Source organism: Apis cerana, linkage group LG4, assembly GCF_029169275.1.
Source record: "Apis cerana isolate GH-2021 linkage group LG4, AcerK_1.0, whole genome shotgun sequence".
NCBI lineage: Eukaryota > Metazoa > Arthropoda > Insecta > Hymenoptera > Apidae > Apis > Apis cerana.
Genome location: NC_083855.1, coordinates 12,120,977 through 12,139,436, shown reverse-complemented (window position 1 = coordinate 12,139,436; position 18,460 = coordinate 12,120,977). Strand labels below are relative to the sequence as shown.

Sequence of the window (18,460 nt, the reverse complement as noted above, 5' to 3'; positions counted from 1 at the left end):
GTTCGGCCGAGCGAAAAAGACCTCGACGGTTAATCTTTAGAGAATTGCTTTTAATTGATATATGTGATAAAAAAAGAAGATATACACAGTGGTCGATATACAAAAAATATAGAAACGTATAGAAAAATAATAAGTTGAAATAAAAGAAATTAATGAATATTTATAATAAAATAAAATGAGAAGAACGAAATTACAGTTTCTTTTTTATGAATACGAATTGTAAAATTAAAAATACGCTAGTTTTATTTGCTATTCGAAAATGTGACTCGTGCCGTTGAGGAAAACGACACTCTCGAGTCGTATCCTTAAAAATGTGCGTGGCAGATGTAGCGAGAAAAGTAACAGCGGCCAATTGAGTCGGAAAGCATTTCGAATTTGACAAATACGATACCGAGAAACTGGACCTTGGCAATTGGAAATTCTAAAGAAACAGATGTTAAGAAAGAAATACTTATTAAAAGAAAATGCTAAGGCTATTTGCTACGGGATGTTCGAGAGAATGTCACGAATTATCCGATAGAGATGGAAATAATAAATTAAGCAGTGATAATTTAACGAAATAACAATAGAAACAACGAAAATGAAAATGATAAAATGATAAAAGCATAGTAAGAATACGCTCGAAGATTGCCAAGTAAAGTTAGGGATATTATTATTGCTGATTTCTTAATAAAAATATAATAAATAAATAATCATTAGATTAGAATCAATGACCATGAATATTAATGACTGTTAAAAGAATCTGTTAAATAAAATTTAAAAGTCGTAAATAAAATTAATTTTGGTATAGTTTCGCAAAGTTTTGCGAATCAAATAAAATAAAGTAGAATGTTTTTACTTTTCATACATTCAATTTCTCTTATCATGTGGAACGACGTGAAACACATAAAAAAATCATCGACAAATCATTACATTTCAATGTGAAGTAATTACTTGATTTTAAGTTCAATTTATAAAATAAATAAATAAATAAAAAAATCGATAACTTACGATTTAAATTAAAATGAATGTTTCGAAATGTCATATCCGTTATAAAATTGAAATTTAAACGCTTCTTAACAAATTTATAGAATATTCCTGCCTATAAACACGTATTTCCATTTAATCCGTAAAACGTTTAAAATCTTTATTGTATAAGACTGTTTTAACGTATGGTTATGCATTACATTGAAACGATTATTTTTTATAAATTTGAAAATGAATTTCCTCCACATTTCAACGCGTCATTCGAACCATGCGACGTTTCTCGTTATCTCCGATTAATAAGAGCGCGGTATTGAAATTTGCGAGTAGGCTCTTTTCTTTCATCAAAAAAATAATGGGAAGCTTATACTTTAAAACAGGAGATGAGATATTCGATCTTAAATTCCTTCGAAACTACGACAATGGCCGCGAAACGTTAATTCAGATTCGACGATCCGCGGCAAAAGTATTATAGTCCCGTAAAGTCGTTTAGAAGCCGTGAAAAAATTTCCAAGATAAAATTAGCTCGAGCGAAGACGAAATTGATTTTGAATCGTCTCGATCGATTCGTCGAGCGATGAATTACCGACGGAGAAAATGAGAGCAGCGACACGGAGTTAGTTAAGAAGTCGAAAAATTGGAATCCGTAAGACTGAGAAAGTCGCAAAGAAAATAATCGGATTCATTGGATTCCAATTAGACACATCACGTGGAATCGCATGATTTTCCCGATCAATCAACAATTTTCCTTCAAATCAACCATAGAGAAATTCTTCTACGTCTCGCTACGTACGCCGCGTTGAATTAGTAAAAAGGGAGAGGACCGTGTATCGAGAAGGAAAAGAGCCTCGACCGAAAAGATTCGTCGCTCAGCCTCCCCACTCCTTCGACCCATTTCACTCCTTCTCGCCTTGCGTGCACGCGGCCAGCGCAAGCAACAACACCGTTCGAATAACCGACAAACGACTCGTCGAAAGCTTCGCTCCTATCGCGCTCCCGTATTTGCATTGAATTTCTTCCTCGGAAGGGCTCTCTCTCTCTCTCTCCCTTTCTCTCCTTTTCCCCTTTTCCTCGTAGCGGAATAGGGTCTCGAGGATGAAAGGAATGCACTTGCCAAACATTAGCATGCACGCGTACACGTCCTGGTCGATAGGAAAGCCTCTCTCGTACGCGAAAAGGGTGAGTGTACAAGTGTATGTGTATGCGTGTATACAAGGCACACAACCTTAACTTTTCGCCCTTCGTCCCTCTTCTCTTTGCCGTGAAACTCGAGTCAAGAAAAAGCTCGGTGGGACCGGCTGGCTGTCCGCCTTCTCCTCCCCTCTTCCCCGCTAGTAGTTGGGAATAGTTGACGGGAAGCGGGCAAGTTTTTCGAACAGAGATGGAGACACGCACCTCGAAGGAGGGCAAATTATTGTCGCTTCGACCTCTCGCTTCCCCGTACCACCGCTCTTCTTCTATTCGCCGACTTCCTCTTCCGTTCTTTCTCCAGTTGTTCGTCACGGTGCCGTGGCGCCACTTTGCTAGAGAGAGAGAGAGAGAGAGAGAGAAGTACTTCTTCTCTCTACGTATATTGGTAAATCAGCGATCGCATTTCGATTCTTAGGGAGACAATTCCCTTTTGGATCACGTTCATCGACCGTTCATTTAGGTCACGCTGCTGCTCCATAGGATTCGTGTTATCGGTAACGTGAGGGATTATGAGGGGAAACGGCCACGAGGTAATATCTCCTATATCCAAATATCTCCGCTGTCTGTCTCTGTTCCACGAGCAGAGTTACGCTAATACATTCGTTCGGGATTATTCACCTTTCCCCGTTATCCGGCTGACTTATTATCTTTGCACGCGGGGGGGAGGCAGGGAAAGGGGGAAGGGGAGGGGATAAAATCGAACCGTCGTTGTTGTTATTCAACTCGAAAACGTCGAGTTCTCTCGTCGTCGAAAATAATTTCATCCACGAAACTTTTACACATATATATATACATATATAATAGATGCTGAATTTTTCAAGCTCGGTCTGTCGGGAATATTTTTCGTACCGTGTTTCGAAACCGAACGGCGTTATCGCCGTGATCCCGATTGTCCCGCTAAATTTATTGTTCCTTCCTACCTGCTCTCCCTCCCCCCTTCCCCTGGTATCGCGCTCGTCGCTCCATTTCTTTTTCCTTTTTCCTTTTCCCTTTTTTTTTCGCCGATCCGTCCTACCCTGTATCCACGCATAAATTATGTATCGGTTTACGCGACCGACTTCGACGCCTTCTCTCTCTCTCTCTCTCTCTCTCTCTCTCTCTCTCTCTCTCTCTCTCTCTCTCTCTTTCTCCCAGAAGGGGAATACGCTCGTGAATTAATTCGCGATTAGCTTACGCCGCGAATACCTTCCTTCGAATTAAAGGAGCCGTTCACGATTCTTTTCTTCTCGAGTAAAAGAAAATATGAAGAAGAAGAAAAAGGAAAAGCGATTTTCCTTTTGATCACGATCACACGAGCGAATCGAATTATCGACGAGGGTAAGAAGGAATTAAGGGGAGGAGGGAAAGTCGATTATTATGTAGAAATCGAGGCTATTAATATTCATTGGGTTGTTTCGTCGATGATGAAAGATTACTCGAGCGGTCTCTTGTCTCGTTATCGGAAAGAATAGGAGAGGAGGATCCATCAGAAAATTATGAAAAAACTCAAAATCCTCGTTTACATGCATCTTAACCTTGCTTCGACATTATATCCCAGTAGTTCTCAGATTTCTGAACGCTCTTTTCTCTCTACAGAGTTCGAGGATATCCTACGAGTTTTCAATCCCTTCGCTACGAACGATCTCTCGTTTCGCCGCGGTAAAAATGTGCACGGTACTCGAGAAAGATCGTAGACGGCCGCGCTTACGCCTCACTGCGAGCGCTTTGACGACTTTCCTCGAAACTAGAGGACATTTATAACCTCTAAACACACTCATATTTAATTGCTACACTACTTTGGAATCAATTAGGGAATTGTATGGTAATAACAAGTGTTAATAATTGCGTGAGAAACAAATGACAAAAACGAAATATCTATGCTATATTTCCAGTGAAAGATACTCGATGTACGATAATTCCGATCGCTCGTCATACGGGACGTTTACGTAGAGCGACTTTAATCGCCCGTAATACATCAGTGATATTTTATGGAGAGCGACTTTAGTCGCTCGTAGTAACGAGAAGATTAAGGATCGTTGTCGAGAGAAATTCATTGCCACTGTATCGTTAGTCCTTCCTGAAACTTTTTCGTCTTTCCAAACCGATTCTCTTCTTTCTCTAATTATTAATTATTCTTCTACGTTGCTCCCTTTTTTATCGTCTATTCATTTCTATTCTTCATTACTTCACTGGAAAAATCGGATTCTCTCTGGGATATTTTCCAAAGTCCCAATTTCATCGTTCCGGTGTAAATCGGATCCGGCCTGAAGCGGATGGATCGCCCCTCCTCTCCCCCCTTCCTTAAACACGGGTCCGCTTTTATTAAAAAAAATTCACTCGCCAAAAACCCGATTAAAAGAGAATAATCGTCGAAAGTTTCATAAGAGAGATCGTAGGTTTTAGAATTTTCGATTTTTTCCAAAGCGCCATGAAATATCGTCATAATATCACTTCGAGGGTGTAACGCGTGGCGATCGGCAATGCCTTTAATTTAGCCGCGTCGTATATCGTTGCCGATCCGATCTCTCATAATCAATCGTCCCCGACGATGAGAACGGTTATTACGAACAGGGGAGGGGAGGAGATTCAAGTTATCCCGCTTATCGTTGTAGCGGACGATTCGCGGCGGAGAGGGGAGAGAGGGAGGACGAATGCTGGAACAGGCCGCGGTGACGTTTAATCGAATTCCAGCGGGCAAAATATTCGTGTCCGGTGGGGTTGACGCACAGAGCGCCACCCGTTTAAACGGTGGCATCGATTAATTTCGATTTATTAGAATGAAGATTTGCCGTCCGAAATCTCCATTCTCCCCGCGTTCGAAAATTCAACGCGCGCGTTCGTCGATTATTATCCATTTGGCTCGCTTCTCACCCAGCGCAACCGCTTTCATTTCCTCTCCTCCTTCGCTTCGCCTTACATCTCCCCTTTCCCCGATCCGTTAGCCTCTCTTTCCTCCCCACCTCTTCCCTGTCTCTCAAGGTTTCGCCATCTATTACGTCGAGAGCGAGAATAATAACAAACGCTCTCTCGAGTCGAGTCGATCCACGACGAAACGTGTTTGTAAAGCATCGACGTTGGTGTAGAATCCTGTGTGATGTGAAAAATACTTTTACCTCTCGTAACGGGCTAATATAACTTTATTCATAAACGTGGTTCCGTGTTCGAATAAGCAGGACATACATTCCTATTATTCGAATACCGGATAATATACGAACGTTTTCATCATGATCCGTATGTTCCATGTTACACCGCACAACGTTTCGTAGCGATGTTTACATATAACGTACTTAAATTACAAGGCAAATGCAACGTATTTAGATGTAATGAATACTTTTCCTATGCTCGGCCGGTTAAACGTTTATCGATTGAGTGTGAAATGGAGACTCGGTATCGCGATAGCAGGTAAAAAGGAAATAAAAAATGATCAAAGGTGTTGAAAGTGGTGAAAGTGAAACGAAATTAACGTAATTCTAGGACTGCAGCTGCTTATAAAAAATTTATGCGACTTGGTAGTTAAAAAGATACGAGACCCTGAAACATTGAGAGAAACTGTCAGTTTTGTTCATTTCTAGTTGAATAAGTGAAGTTTAATGCGAAAGAAGGTAATTGTTCAATTATTATCCGAAAATACCGTTATTCGGCCACTTTTGTCTATCAATTCCGATACGGAAATCTTTATTTCCTTATTGGATTGGATTATTCTAACGTAACTTCACAAGTGAAAATATATTAAGCGTGCGAATAAGTTATTTTCCCCTTTTTTTTCAAAATTCAAGATTTTATTACGTACAAATCGGGTACAAGATTATCGTATCTCAAAATACTTTCATCCTCATTCTCTATAATTGTCCTCTTCTAATCTGATGAGTAAATTATAAATTCCTTCCTCGAAGAGCGATAGCTGCTTGCTGATTAAGCGATACATTTTCAGATTGCTTTCTCGACAATTGATACTTCTTTTCGGCAACGCGTTGGCCGAGCATCGTCGTGCGAAATCACGCGTCTCGTTCCTCGTCCCGTAAACGGCCGTTTCTCTAGCTTTGGCTGCTCGTATTATAAATTCATTCCTCGGTTTTGATAATATTCGGTTATTCAGTTATCGTCGTTCCAGACGGAAGCGGTTCACGATGGATAATCGAGTTTCGGTTTTGCCACTGAAATCGACGCGTCCATAAATCGACCCGTGATCTCCCTCTTATCGTCATATAAGACTCATTTCTCATCGCCAGTAACAATTTTACGCAGAAAACTTTTCCTTTTACGCCGTTTTCTCTATTCATTTCGCTTACAATTCGTGCAGTGTTCCAACTTCTGAGTCTTACCCAATTGCCTCACTCGAATAGATATCGCTCGTTCGATCTTTCTACCGATTCTTCTCGCGTCTTAAAATTTCCAAATTTAAATGTTTGTTACTTTTTCCACGTTCTGCATACACCGTTCTCTCTCAATGGCGCGCATAAAGCATTTCGGATGCTTGAACACCCGATTTCCTAAGCTGGAACGCTTCTCTCGAAATTGTCGCATAGGATTGGAAATTCTTAGAGCATTCGTATTGACTCTTCTTAAGAACAAAGGAACACTTTTTTAAAGGGAAACGGAAAATAATTCAAAATAATTCGGTTCGGAAAAAGAAGAGGAAGGAATAATTTTCACCATTTCGAATATTCGTATCACACCTCTTTCAATCTACTGTCGACAAAATCCCTTCGAAATCCCTCCAGCTTCAAAAATCAGAAATCGTTTAACGTATCGTGAATATATATATATATATTCTCTCTTGCTGCGATAGAATTTTCCTTCTAATCCACGCGTCCCCGCTCTTTTTAAAGATTAACGAGAGGCGACGACCGGCGATAAATAACTTAGCCTGGAAATTTGCGTTTCCAGCCTTCCTCGGCCGACGTACTCGCGAGGAAGGCGCGGAAGGGAGACGAGCGGATTAATTCGATTTTCCAGCGGCGCATCAAAGCGAACGAATGGAATATCTCTCCGTTCCCGTGGGTGGGAATATATTTTTAACCCCTCTATTAAAACGTGGGTAATCAGCGAATGAATTCCCCTCTCGAATCCCGTCCCCCTCCTCATCGATCCAATCCTTGTTTTCGTTGCGCCTAAACGATCACCGGGGAGGGGGATTCTCTGAGCCCCCCTCTCCAGATGCATTTAAGTTAATCGATGATCTAAAATCTCGTCTTTGTTCCTCGTCCAGCTTCGAATTAACGAGGCGATAATAAGATAGTATATATTAGGCTGTCCCATAAGCGTCTTCCTTTTCTTTTTACACGAAATGAATCGCCTTCTTCCATTCCCTCGGGAAGCCTCGTTATTCCAAAATTGTTGGGGTTTATTTGCAAAATATTGCTCGAGGCGCAATTTTTATTTGGATCGGTTTGGAATCGTTTATCGTGGAGAGAATTTTTTTTAATAACAGGAACAAGATGGAGCGAGATCTGGGGAGTCACAGAAGATGCAGGATCGAACTGTAACCCCTTTTCTCTTACGATGCTCGTATATTTTATATATAATTTTGCACTGCTCGCCAATTTCTTGACCGTTCTTCTATGTCTTTCGGTTTATCAAGCAACATTTTCGAAAATTGATGGTTTCCACATTGAGAAAGGAGGTCATAGCATTGAAGTCCAACGCGACAGTTGAAGATCTATTTATTGTCCTTGAATCAAGGGCACATTTTTCGATGCGACTCGATCTTGACTCGAAGAGAGTATTTTAAAAGGGCTAATTAAGTCGCATGTTCGCATAAAAATGAGACTAGTTGAAGTCAGTTCCTAGCGGAAGAAACTTATGGAACACCTTAATCTAGTAATTCTCGTTCGAATATAACAATTCGCATCGACTTGAATCCGAGTGGTTTCGAGAGAGGGGAGGGGAGGACTCGTCTTCGCCTTGAATCTTGAATACCCGCGTTCGCTGCTCGATTTCGGAGGATATTTGAACCGATGTTTAAACGGATGGGGATGGAAATAATAAATCTTCGGTTCGCGATCGACTCGAATTTCAAATATAACGAGTATGAAAGTATACATCGAAGATAAAGTTTATATGTAAAAAATATATTGAAAACGACAGTAAACGAAAATCTATGGATTTTAAATAAATAATTTACGAAAAATTGCTCTTCAACGATGATTTTTCGCCACCACTTGGATTGATATGGCGATTTATTTATTTATGTTTTTATTTTTTTAGAATATCGCTTCTTAAATAGGTATCTAAACTCTTTATAATCTTATGAGAATAATATATTGTTAAATGGGTAGATTTTTTCCGAGTCGTGGGAATAGAAATATTATTTTCAAAGTTTTTGAGTTTTGTAAGAACGAAATTAGTTGATGAAATTGGTGAAGTTGAGTTCGATTTTTCGTTATTGAAATTACATTTATTCACAAAGAAATTAACGGTAGAGAAAACAATGACGGACACTTGGAGATGAAATAAGAAGGCGAAAAGTAAGAATAATAGATGGTGAATGCATAATAGAAGATGTCGCAGAAGCAGATTTTTATATCTTCGAATATAAATTAGATTTTCGTTAAACTATTTCTTACTGATGAACTTGTCAATGAAATAAATAATTATGCAATAAAAAAAATTAGAAGAAAAAGTACCATTGCTCTATTTGCCCTGATAAAGCCTGATAATGCAGCTTAGTAATTGCCATAAAACATCGCACAAAACAATATACTTTAATATTCAATAATTTTCTTTATATATAAAGATGTATAAAATATAAAAGTTTTCGTACGTGAAATCATAAATTAGTTGAAAGAAGAGTGCAAAGGGTTAACATACCCGTCAAAAACACGGATTTCAGCGAAGAAAAAGGTCATATATAGTCAATCTGGCGTTAACATTAATAAAAATTCCTTGGAAAATTTCCCCCTTTTTTCCTTTTCCCAAGCGCGCGTTTCCCAAGGCGAGGCAAAAGAGGAGACTCGAGCTTAAGCGAGCCTCGCGGTTTATCGCGCCGCGGAGTGACAAGTTGCAAGGTTGTACAACTTTGCACAACCACCTAGGAAAACTTGAACGCGTCTCGGCTAACTCGGAGTTTCTCCAAAGGTCGATCGCTTTCCCCCCTTGTCTTCGGATCACATCCTCCTGAGAGAGATGCGGCAACGTCGAGAGGATAAACGGAAGTTTCGCGTTGCCAGAAATATATACGATATAACAGATAGATACGTCGTTGACTCTCATTTCGAGAACGGCCACGATATTTGTTCGTGCTTGATTTTTTTTAAATATTCACGAGTAGATTCTCCCAAGCTCTTTACGCGTAATCTTTTATATAAAGCATGTACGGAATAATATACCGTCGAATGGGTAGATTCGTTTTATCTCAAATTAGACCGCGGATCGAATTACACTTTCGACATTGGTTCGAGTTTGACGGTCAGTGGTCAGAGAGAAGGAAAATAGAGATGTTATTGAATAACGAAATCATTTCTATTTATTATAGATTGACGATAGAGAGAAGGAAAGTAGCGATGAAAAATAAGTATAACAGATAGATGAATGTAAGAGCACGTAAATAAGAAATAAGAAAGAACACGAAACGACATTTTATCCTTGAGAAACCGAGGATATTAATTATTATTAAAATATCGCACGAAACGTATACATGTACATTAACATATACATATTTAATATCCGACAAATTTTCCCTCTGCATATGCGCAAAGATACACAAGATATTAAAATATAAAAATTTCATGCGTTAATTTGTGCGTGAAATCGTTTCAAGTTAGCTGTAAGAAATTCAGAGAAGAACGTCCGTGGACTCGGCCGAGCGAAAAAGGCCTGGAGCGCAAAGGGAGTACGTACGTGCACACATACTCAGGCGCGAGCTCGAAAGAAAGTATCGCAAATATCGCGTGATGGGAATCAGGTTCCCTCGCCCTTCCTCGTCCCCTCCAACCTGTCGCCCGAGAGAACCTGCTCCCTCCCTGCGCCGCCGAGTGGGGTGGACCGAGTCGAGTTGGGGGTCGAGGCATGGCACGATGTCGAAGTTTCACTACAGCCCCTGTACAATGCCCTCTCCACCATCTTTTTATCTCCGCGTGGCACGCGTCCATCTGCCAAACTTTACAAGCGGCGAGAGCGAGGGGGGAGGATGGTCGATCGGCCATATTGGATAAATGACTCTCGGCGAAATTAAAAAGAAAAGAAAAAAGGATCCCACGTTATTTCTCTCTATTCGCGACGGATAGTTATTCTCGAGAGTGCAGGGGAGGAAGGAAGGAAGGAAGGAAGGAAGGTGGTTCGTGCCTTCGTCCCCCTTCGTGTAAGGAAGCGAGTTTCGCGGGGACGATTCTTCCTCCCTCGCAGAAACTCGTTCCCTCCCCCTCCTCCCCTATCGAACCTGCTCTCTCGACTCGAGACGTCTGGCGCTGGCGGTCCCTGATTAACTCGAAAGATCGTCCCCGGCCGCCTTGCGGCAAACTTCCCTCCCTCCCCCCTCCTTTCAGTCTCGCCGCGACTTTTACTCGCACCCGGCCTACGAAGGAAAGAAAAGAATCCTATCGTCGCGTTGGATAGGATGGAGGGCGTAGAGAAAACCCATAGGTCAAATAGATATTTTATATCCCTTTGTCTTTCTCTCTCTCTCTATCTCTCTCACTCGATCACACCCCTTTTTCTCTCCCTTCCTTTATTTACAAGGAAATAAGAGCGGATTTCGAAGAAGAGTAAGTAGGTCGGTCTTCCCCCCTGACGAGTAGGCGAGTAACGCATAATCGGGGCCGAATTCGTTCACCCGCTTTGTTCATCGTGCCTTTCTCCACCGTGTGACCCCGTTCCGGGGGAAACGGAGAGAAATCCCCCGGGAAAGTCGGGGGATCGTGAGAAAGCACTCGAGGAGGGGGAGGGGTGGGCGAATCGGCCGAATCGCGGTAACGCGTCGAACGAGCCTGTTGTCGGTTACCACGCTTGAACGAGCCGTTGGCGGGATGCGGGCTACGACGAACCGAGGCGAGTCGAAGGACAGAGAGAGAGAGAGAGTTGCGGGAAAAAAGTTGCCCTCGGTGTCTTTCTCTCTCGTCGCGGTAACCGCGATGTTTCAACGAATTTCCACGCTTAGAGGAGCGCGGAAGCCTGCCCCGCGTGTCATAGACGTAACCGCACGACTTTTCGCCTTCTTCGTTTCACCGACGTTTTCTCCTTTCTTCTGTCTAATATTGTCTTCCACCACGAATGCGCGAATCGACGAATAACCGTCTCGAGTTTAAACTCGATCCATATCTTTATTACCGTCGCGCAGAGTGGGGCGTCGAGTTTTTTTAAACGTTTGCCAGCGATTCTTCCCCCCCTTACGCCTATGACGGAGGTCGGAGTAACGAAGCAAGACGAGAGACGAGAGAAAAACGAGTTGAAGAGTTGCCCGAGTTGGAGAAAAGAGAGAGAGAGAGAGAGAGAGAGGAGCGGCGGCGGCAGCAGCGGAAAAATCAGACTAATTACTTTGTACGCGTGGCTTTCACCGAAATGGGCTCGCGATTATTATTTTCCCCGAGTATAATCTCGGCCGGGTAGACGACGCGTACTCGTCCCGTGAGTAAGGGACTTTATAATCGCGTATCCGGGCAAAAGGACGGACAGCCTGCCCCCCCTCCCTCCTCTCAGCGCGAAAATTTCTTGATTTCTTTCCTCTCAGCCGCTCCGGCTCTGGAGAACTTGATATTCCACCGGGGATGATAATCGCGGGAACAAACGTCAAAGCGGACAGCGGCCGCTTTTTTATCGCGGAGACTCGATCCCTTCCGCCGCAATTACGAGCCTCCGCCCTCCTCAGAGAAGGAGAGGAGGAGGAGGAGGAAAAGCGTATTTATTTATCGTGGACGAGGGGAGACGCCACGCCGTGTAACCGACGCGACGAATGGGAGTAGAGAGGGTGGGGGAGAAGGGGAGGGTTACGCCACGTTTCCACGTTCCGCTGGTTTATCAATCTCGAAAGCGACGCGTGTCAGGAATTTCGAACGCTCTCCATCCCATTTTCGGCGTGATGATATTTTAACCCTTTGCACTCGAGAGAGAGAAAGAGAGAGAGAGATAGTCACGCGGTGGTTCGAAAATTATTTTTTTCCCCCGATTTTCGGACATGTACGGAGATTTAAATTTTTACGAGACGATATTGCTTTTAATCGATAAAGAATAAAATAGAAATAATAAAAAAGAAATCTATAACATGTTAAAAATCTGCTGGTTTCATTCGAATCCGACAGTAAGATACACGGATGAGAATTCGTATTACAAATTAACGAGAGAGATGATCGAATCTATTCTATTGAAGAGAAAGAAAAAAAAAGAACGTAGCGTGACAATCCCCGAGTCATTGGTTACTCATCGTATCCCTTCATAGCAATCGGGCGAAAGATCCGCGTGACGGATGTAGCGAGAAAAATTAGCGGGCAATTAACTTGGAAAGCATTTCGAATTGGCGAATGTATACGATACAAAGCGGAGCTTGAGAATTATTTACGCTAGATCTCGTTATCCCCGAATAATAAGAGCGCGGTGTTAATTTATAAATAGATTCGTTGGATCTCTTTATTAAGAAAAACGTGAAAGATTGTTTTAGAGATGCTCGCGAGACGCTCGTCGTGCGCATGCGCACAAATCGTCTCGAGTTGCCGACTTCGAAAGTGTCATCGAGCGCAAACGCGTTAATAACTCGTTAAAACTCGACTTCGTAATTCAATGCTCTAGAATAAGTCTAGAGAACTGCTATTTACCAAGCTTTTAAAATTATTCGCGACGAAGTTTACCAAAAAATAGTACTCATTGACTTCGAAAGTGCGATGATAGCTATCGAAAACATAGAATCGAATAACGAAATTATAAGTCAAATCTTTACGAAAAAACTATAGGGAAAGACAATGCGATTAAACTCATCTGGATATCTGGCCATGTAGGAATAACGATAGCAACGATAAAGTGACCAACATCTTCGCCATAATAAACGAACATAAATTACATTTGGACGATATAATAAGGAAAACTCCTAATAGGAAGATAAATGGCAACAGAAAGCTTCCAATCAAGATATATCCGGATAAATTCTTCGAGGATCGGAAGATGACTTTCTTGTTAAGAAAACAAGTGGCCATCTTCGGAATGAAAATTGAACGTTCCAGAATCACACGCTTCTATAGACCGATAAAAAAGCAGGCCCTAATGTCCAGGACTCTTGATTCTCCACCGTCTCCATCAAATATAAATTTTTTCGCAACAAGCACAAATTAGAGAACCACGCTCGAAGACAAAAACCTAAACCCCAAGAGAATGCTAAATTTCCTTACTTACTCTACTATTAACAATCCGTAGATGTCGACATAGAACCCAAATAAAAAAGAAAGGAAAGCTAGGAGAATTAATAGAAATAATAGAATCTTTCATCCGTGCTGGGAATTGGAATTGGCGGCAATTTGGAGGGACGAGCAACCGACTCTTTCGTTTCTCTCTTACTTTTCTCCTCCTCAGGAAACACGTATATAAAGTATCGGAACGGTTCGAGTTTATAGACCTCGATAAATTCCCCGCCCACGATACGCCTTTCGTTAACCGTTGCTCGTTTCGCGGGGCCCCCGTTGTTTTTCGCGGCCCGGAACTCGCAACCGTTCTCGCTCGTCCATTATCCGCTCGTCCATTCCCCTCTCTAAAAAAACTCTGAAGGGAAGGAATTCGAGGGCAGAGAAAGAGAGAGAGAGGAAGGAAGCGCGTGTTTCGCTTGCCGGAAAGCGATTAGGAAACCGTAGGTATTCAGTGGTGGGGGAAGGCAGATGGAAGGGGGAGCTCGGTCACGATCGCAGCGCTGTACATTCGGTAATCGACGGTTCGGATCGAGGCAAGCGTGTATCGAGGGCGCAGCGATCGATACGAGGAGGAATACGTTTCGCGATCGTACCTCGGTGTGTACGTTCCCTTCTCTCTACGTAACCGAGCAGGCGGTTTCGTACGCTTGCCTCCGTGTACATCGCACGTTCGCGAATTATTACGAGTCACGTAGAGAGGCAGTAGTCGCGCGCTACGCTATTATTACGACGTAATACGGTCGAAACGAATTCTAGCTGCGGGAATTCTAGCGCGCGATGGGAAGGAAAGGAAAGGAGAGAGAGGAAGAGAGAGAGGAAGGCGAGTATGGTCGGGTCACGAGCGAAAAAAGAAAGGGAGGGAAGGAGAAACACGGAGAGAAGAGTGTAGCGAGAATAAGAGGGGTTTTGGCGCGAGATGGCAGCCAGTTGTCATCGAGGCGAGAGAATAATGGAAATTATCCACGCTAGACCGACTCGCCTCGTGATCTCGAACGCACTAATACTCGCGTTTTCCAGAACGTGGTGCGCCGGCGATGCATATACGCACGATGCTCGAGTTTTTCACGCTCGATCTACCATTCTTCGAGGGGTGAATCGTCGCTCGTCTGTTTGGATAAGGAGGAAATTGCGGCTCCTATTATTAAAGGGATCGCCGATCGCGAAAGATTATTTTCCTCTCGCCAACCTCTCCTCTTTTTTCCCTCCTTCTCCTTCTCCTTCTCCGCCGATCCGTAGAGTTACGTAGGCCAGGCCAGAGAGAAGGAGAAAGAGGAACTCTCTCGCGCGGATATCGCATCCGTTTTGGCACGGTGAACTCGTCGTCGGCCGAGCCGGCCAACGATCGATAATGTATGCGAGAGGGCCGCCGCGCCGTCTCTCGTCACCGTCCCTGCCGCCCTTTGCCCCCGTGCCCTTGTGCACCGCACACGCGAAAAAAACACGAATAAAATATTCTTTATTCGTTCGAGGGACAAAGTTGGTGGAAACTTCGAGAAGAAACGAGGACAGAGAATAGAAATACGCGGATTCGATTCGTTCCGCGCGATTTGAACGGAGCATCGCCTCGATCGATCGATCGATATCGAAATCGAGGAATCGATGGAAAGGGGATGGAAAAAGGGAAAGGATGGTCGCGATCGAGACGACGACGACGACGACGACGATAGGTTTTTAACTCTTTGATCGGGATATTTTTAATCAACGAGTATAGCAGGCCACGAGGTATCCCCGTGGCATGTCCACTCGACGGATCAAAGGAAGGATCCACCATCGGGTTTTCTCCTCGACGACCACCTTTTCTCGACCCAGTGTATTACAATTACCCGCGTATGGAGATTGGACGAAATGTGGAGGAGAGAAATCGATTCGAATATACTTCTGTTTCGTGCGCGAAACCAAGTTTCATCTACTTTGATCCTACGTATATAGCCGCGTATAACACAGACCGTTGTCGGTGACGAACGGCTTTTAGGATCGTTTCTCCATCGACCGAACGAGAGAGAGAGAGAAGGAAGGGAAAACAATCGCGTTAGGAGAATTTCGGAGGGGCAGGGGATGACGAACGTACGAGAGGGTGGAAAAACGCAGTTTTCTCCCCTCGAGCTAGTTTGATTTACGTTGGATCGGCGCGTGTCGTTCGGGATTAGCGGTGCAGGGGTGCCAGTCGCCTCTTCCTCTACGATCATCCCCACGATGCTTCGGTCCTTTCCCTCCCCCCCTCGAAATAAGCACGTCGATAAATATCGTCCCTCGTGTCTCTATCTCCAGGATGCCGGCTATAAAAACCGAATCGCGCCTCCTGCCCCCACCGCAATTACGCTCCCCAACCGCTGGAGGAGGGGAAGAGTTGTTCTTCTCCTTTCCCGAGAAACTTTGTCCTCGCCGATCCTACACGCGAGTTTTCGAGAAGATAGCGGAATTTTCGTCGAAAAGCCCCCGGGGACGGGCTGAGCCTAATCCCGGCCTGGTCGGATATAAGCTTGCAAGTTTTCCCGCGATCCTCCGGTTAATCTGTCGTTCCGTTGGCGGAGTAACCGCGGAAACAATAATATCCGTATCGGCGGCCGAAGAGAGAGAGAGAGAGAGAGAGGGAGGGAGGGAGAGAGAAGGATGGATATTAGAGGGTGGATCGAGGTAAATCCCCGTGGAATTGTCGGTTGGGTTCTCTCCTTCCTTCGACGTTTTTCGCGCTCGATCTTCAGGTGGAAGCTGAGCTGAGCTTTTCGAAACCATTGGCTCCGCCCCTTAACGAATCGCTCTCCTTTCTACTCCTTTTCATGAGGAGGAAGGGGGAATTTTATGGGAGTTCGAAAGAACAGCACGGGAACATCTTCTCGCGCGAACATCCGTTCCGCGATTGACCATCGAACTGAATCAGCGCTCGGTAAGCGCTAAACACCGGAGCCAATATCGCGCGTGCGCATACATCCTGATGCATCGCAATTCTCTCTTCTTTCTCTCTCCCTCTCTCTCTCTCGCTCGCTCGCTTCGCTTCGCCGTTTATCCCCACCAAGCTGCCCGCCGCTTAGTCACCGTCAGCGAGCGAGCGAGCCTCGAATGCGTGGAAATTGCGTAAGCGTTCTACTACGGCGCGCGTGGCGGTTATCTTGATAATTGATTTGCGACGCGTACAACAACGGACACAACTCGCAACTTTTACGCGATCCGATCCTTCCCCGTTTTTTCCACCGAGTTTTCCACCAACTTATCCCTCGTTAATTAATAAGTGCGATAATAGGCACGTATATCGTAAGCGAGTGCAACGGGGGCGATGGCCAACCACCATCACCGGGGGTGTTTTATGAAAATAAGAGCGCGGCTTCAAACGTTTTTCACAGAGGAGGAGGAGGAGGAGAAGGAGGAAGGCAGACATCGGAGCCACGCATCTCGACTCGGAGGGGGATCGTAGCTTCAGACTCGGCGTGGAGACGAGGGGCTTTGAAAGCTGCGAGGGTGCGTTTCTTTCATCCGCGGAACGTACACTCGGAATTCGCAATCGGCATCGCTATCGCTCTCTCCCTCTTTCTCTCTCCCTCGCGGATTCTTCTTATTTTTCTTCTTCTTCTTCTTCCTCCTTTTCTTCTTCTTCTTCTTCTTCTTCTTCTTCTTCGCCGATGGTCGTCGGTTACCCCGGGCAACCTCGCTCTCCGTTTATCCACCATTAAATATGTATCCTCGAATTAGACGAGCACAACGGGCGACCAGGCAAGGCCAGACGAGGGAGAGAGAGAGTGTTGGATACTGAGCTACCGGCGGCTCGCTATCCCCGTCGTCAAAGGAACAAAGCCGAGCGGAAAAGCTCGTCTATCCCTCCCCTACCACCATCGTCGTGCGTTTCCATCACTGAAAGATCGGCGGGAGATTTCGGAATTCTGGCGCCGGACTTTGTGGACAAAACGATGGGCGTTTTGCGCGCTTCTCCAACTCGAACTCGAACTCGGGAAGAAATATGGCGGTCATTATCGCGGAGCCGCCAAACTTTCCCGCTTTCTCTTTCTCTCTCTCCCCCCTCCCTCTCTCTAGCCGTCTCACCGTTTTTCCGAGTTTCGTCGATAAAGCCGAGTTTTTTTTTTTCTATTAAGGAGGAGGGTGAAATTGAAATAAATCGCGGATTAATAATAAAGAGCGGTTATTAAAGGGGGCAGGGATTAGCGTGCGTGACCAAGGCTCGCTAACCAGCGTCCACGACACGTAACGAGCGAAATCTCGCTCGTCACGCGCCTATGCTTGATACTTTCTCCCACTCCCTCGAGATCCTTATCTTTATTACGCGGGCCGACCGCTCGTTAAAGTTCGTCGCGCGATCCCTCTCTCCTTTCTTTCTCTCCGAAGGAACCTGAACGAATTGGTTGGATTTCCGCGCGAGAAACGAGAGAACGGGTTACGGGTTTGTCTCGCGGAGCCGAAACAAGGTCGAGGAGATCTCGTTTCGCGGCTCACGGCCACTGTCAGCCGCCTCCTCTGAAAACGATGGAAAATATGGGTGGAGAAAGAGCATCTAATCCGACCCGGTATCACCAGCGGGCCATTTCGAGTCGGGTTCCAGGTGGCGAGTAATAACGGTGCAACGGCATCGCCATCGTTGTTCCCTGGGCTGAATTATGGGGCTCCATGGCTGCTAGGTACGTACGTACGTACATACGTGTCATCGAGCCATCCTCCTAATTATGTGAAACGAACCGACGAAGCCGTTGCGTCACCACGCTAATGGGAAATGCTAATTTACGATGCTCTTACCCGCGGTTATTTCCTTCCTTCCTTCCTTCCTTCCTTCTTCTCAGCCCGTCGAAATAACGGAAGGAAGCGACGACAGTACCGGCTTACCTAACACACTCCCCCGTGCTCCTGCTACGTGCACAGGTGAACGATTCCGTTTTCAATTATACGTGTATCGAGTTGCCGATAGGGTAAGTCGGTGAACCAGAAACCTAATTTATCGTTAAGACGGGGATGGGAGCTCGGCCTCGGTTTAGAGCACGGTACTGCAACGCGTCAGGTTGCGTTAA

The 18,460-nt window shown here is 44.6% G+C and overlaps 2 long non-coding RNA genes across 2 annotated transcripts in view; one reads left to right on the top strand and one right to left on the bottom strand.

Annotated features, from left to right (window-relative positions):
• The window catches only part of LOC133666051 (uncharacterized), a 25,574-nt gene extending 7,114 nt beyond the window's left edge, over nucleotides 1-18,460 (bottom strand). Inside the window, exon 1 of the long non-coding RNA XR_009829590.1 lies at nucleotides 18,192-18,460. This is a non-coding gene — a long non-coding RNA (uncharacterized LOC133666051). The remainder of the gene's footprint in view (nucleotides 1-18,191) is intronic.
• On the top strand, nucleotides 5,078-8,714 carry LOC133666050 (uncharacterized). The gene is made up of 2 exons (XR_009829589.1): nucleotides 5,078-5,535; nucleotides 5,608-8,714. It is a non-coding gene; the product is annotated as an uncharacterized LOC133666050 (long non-coding RNA).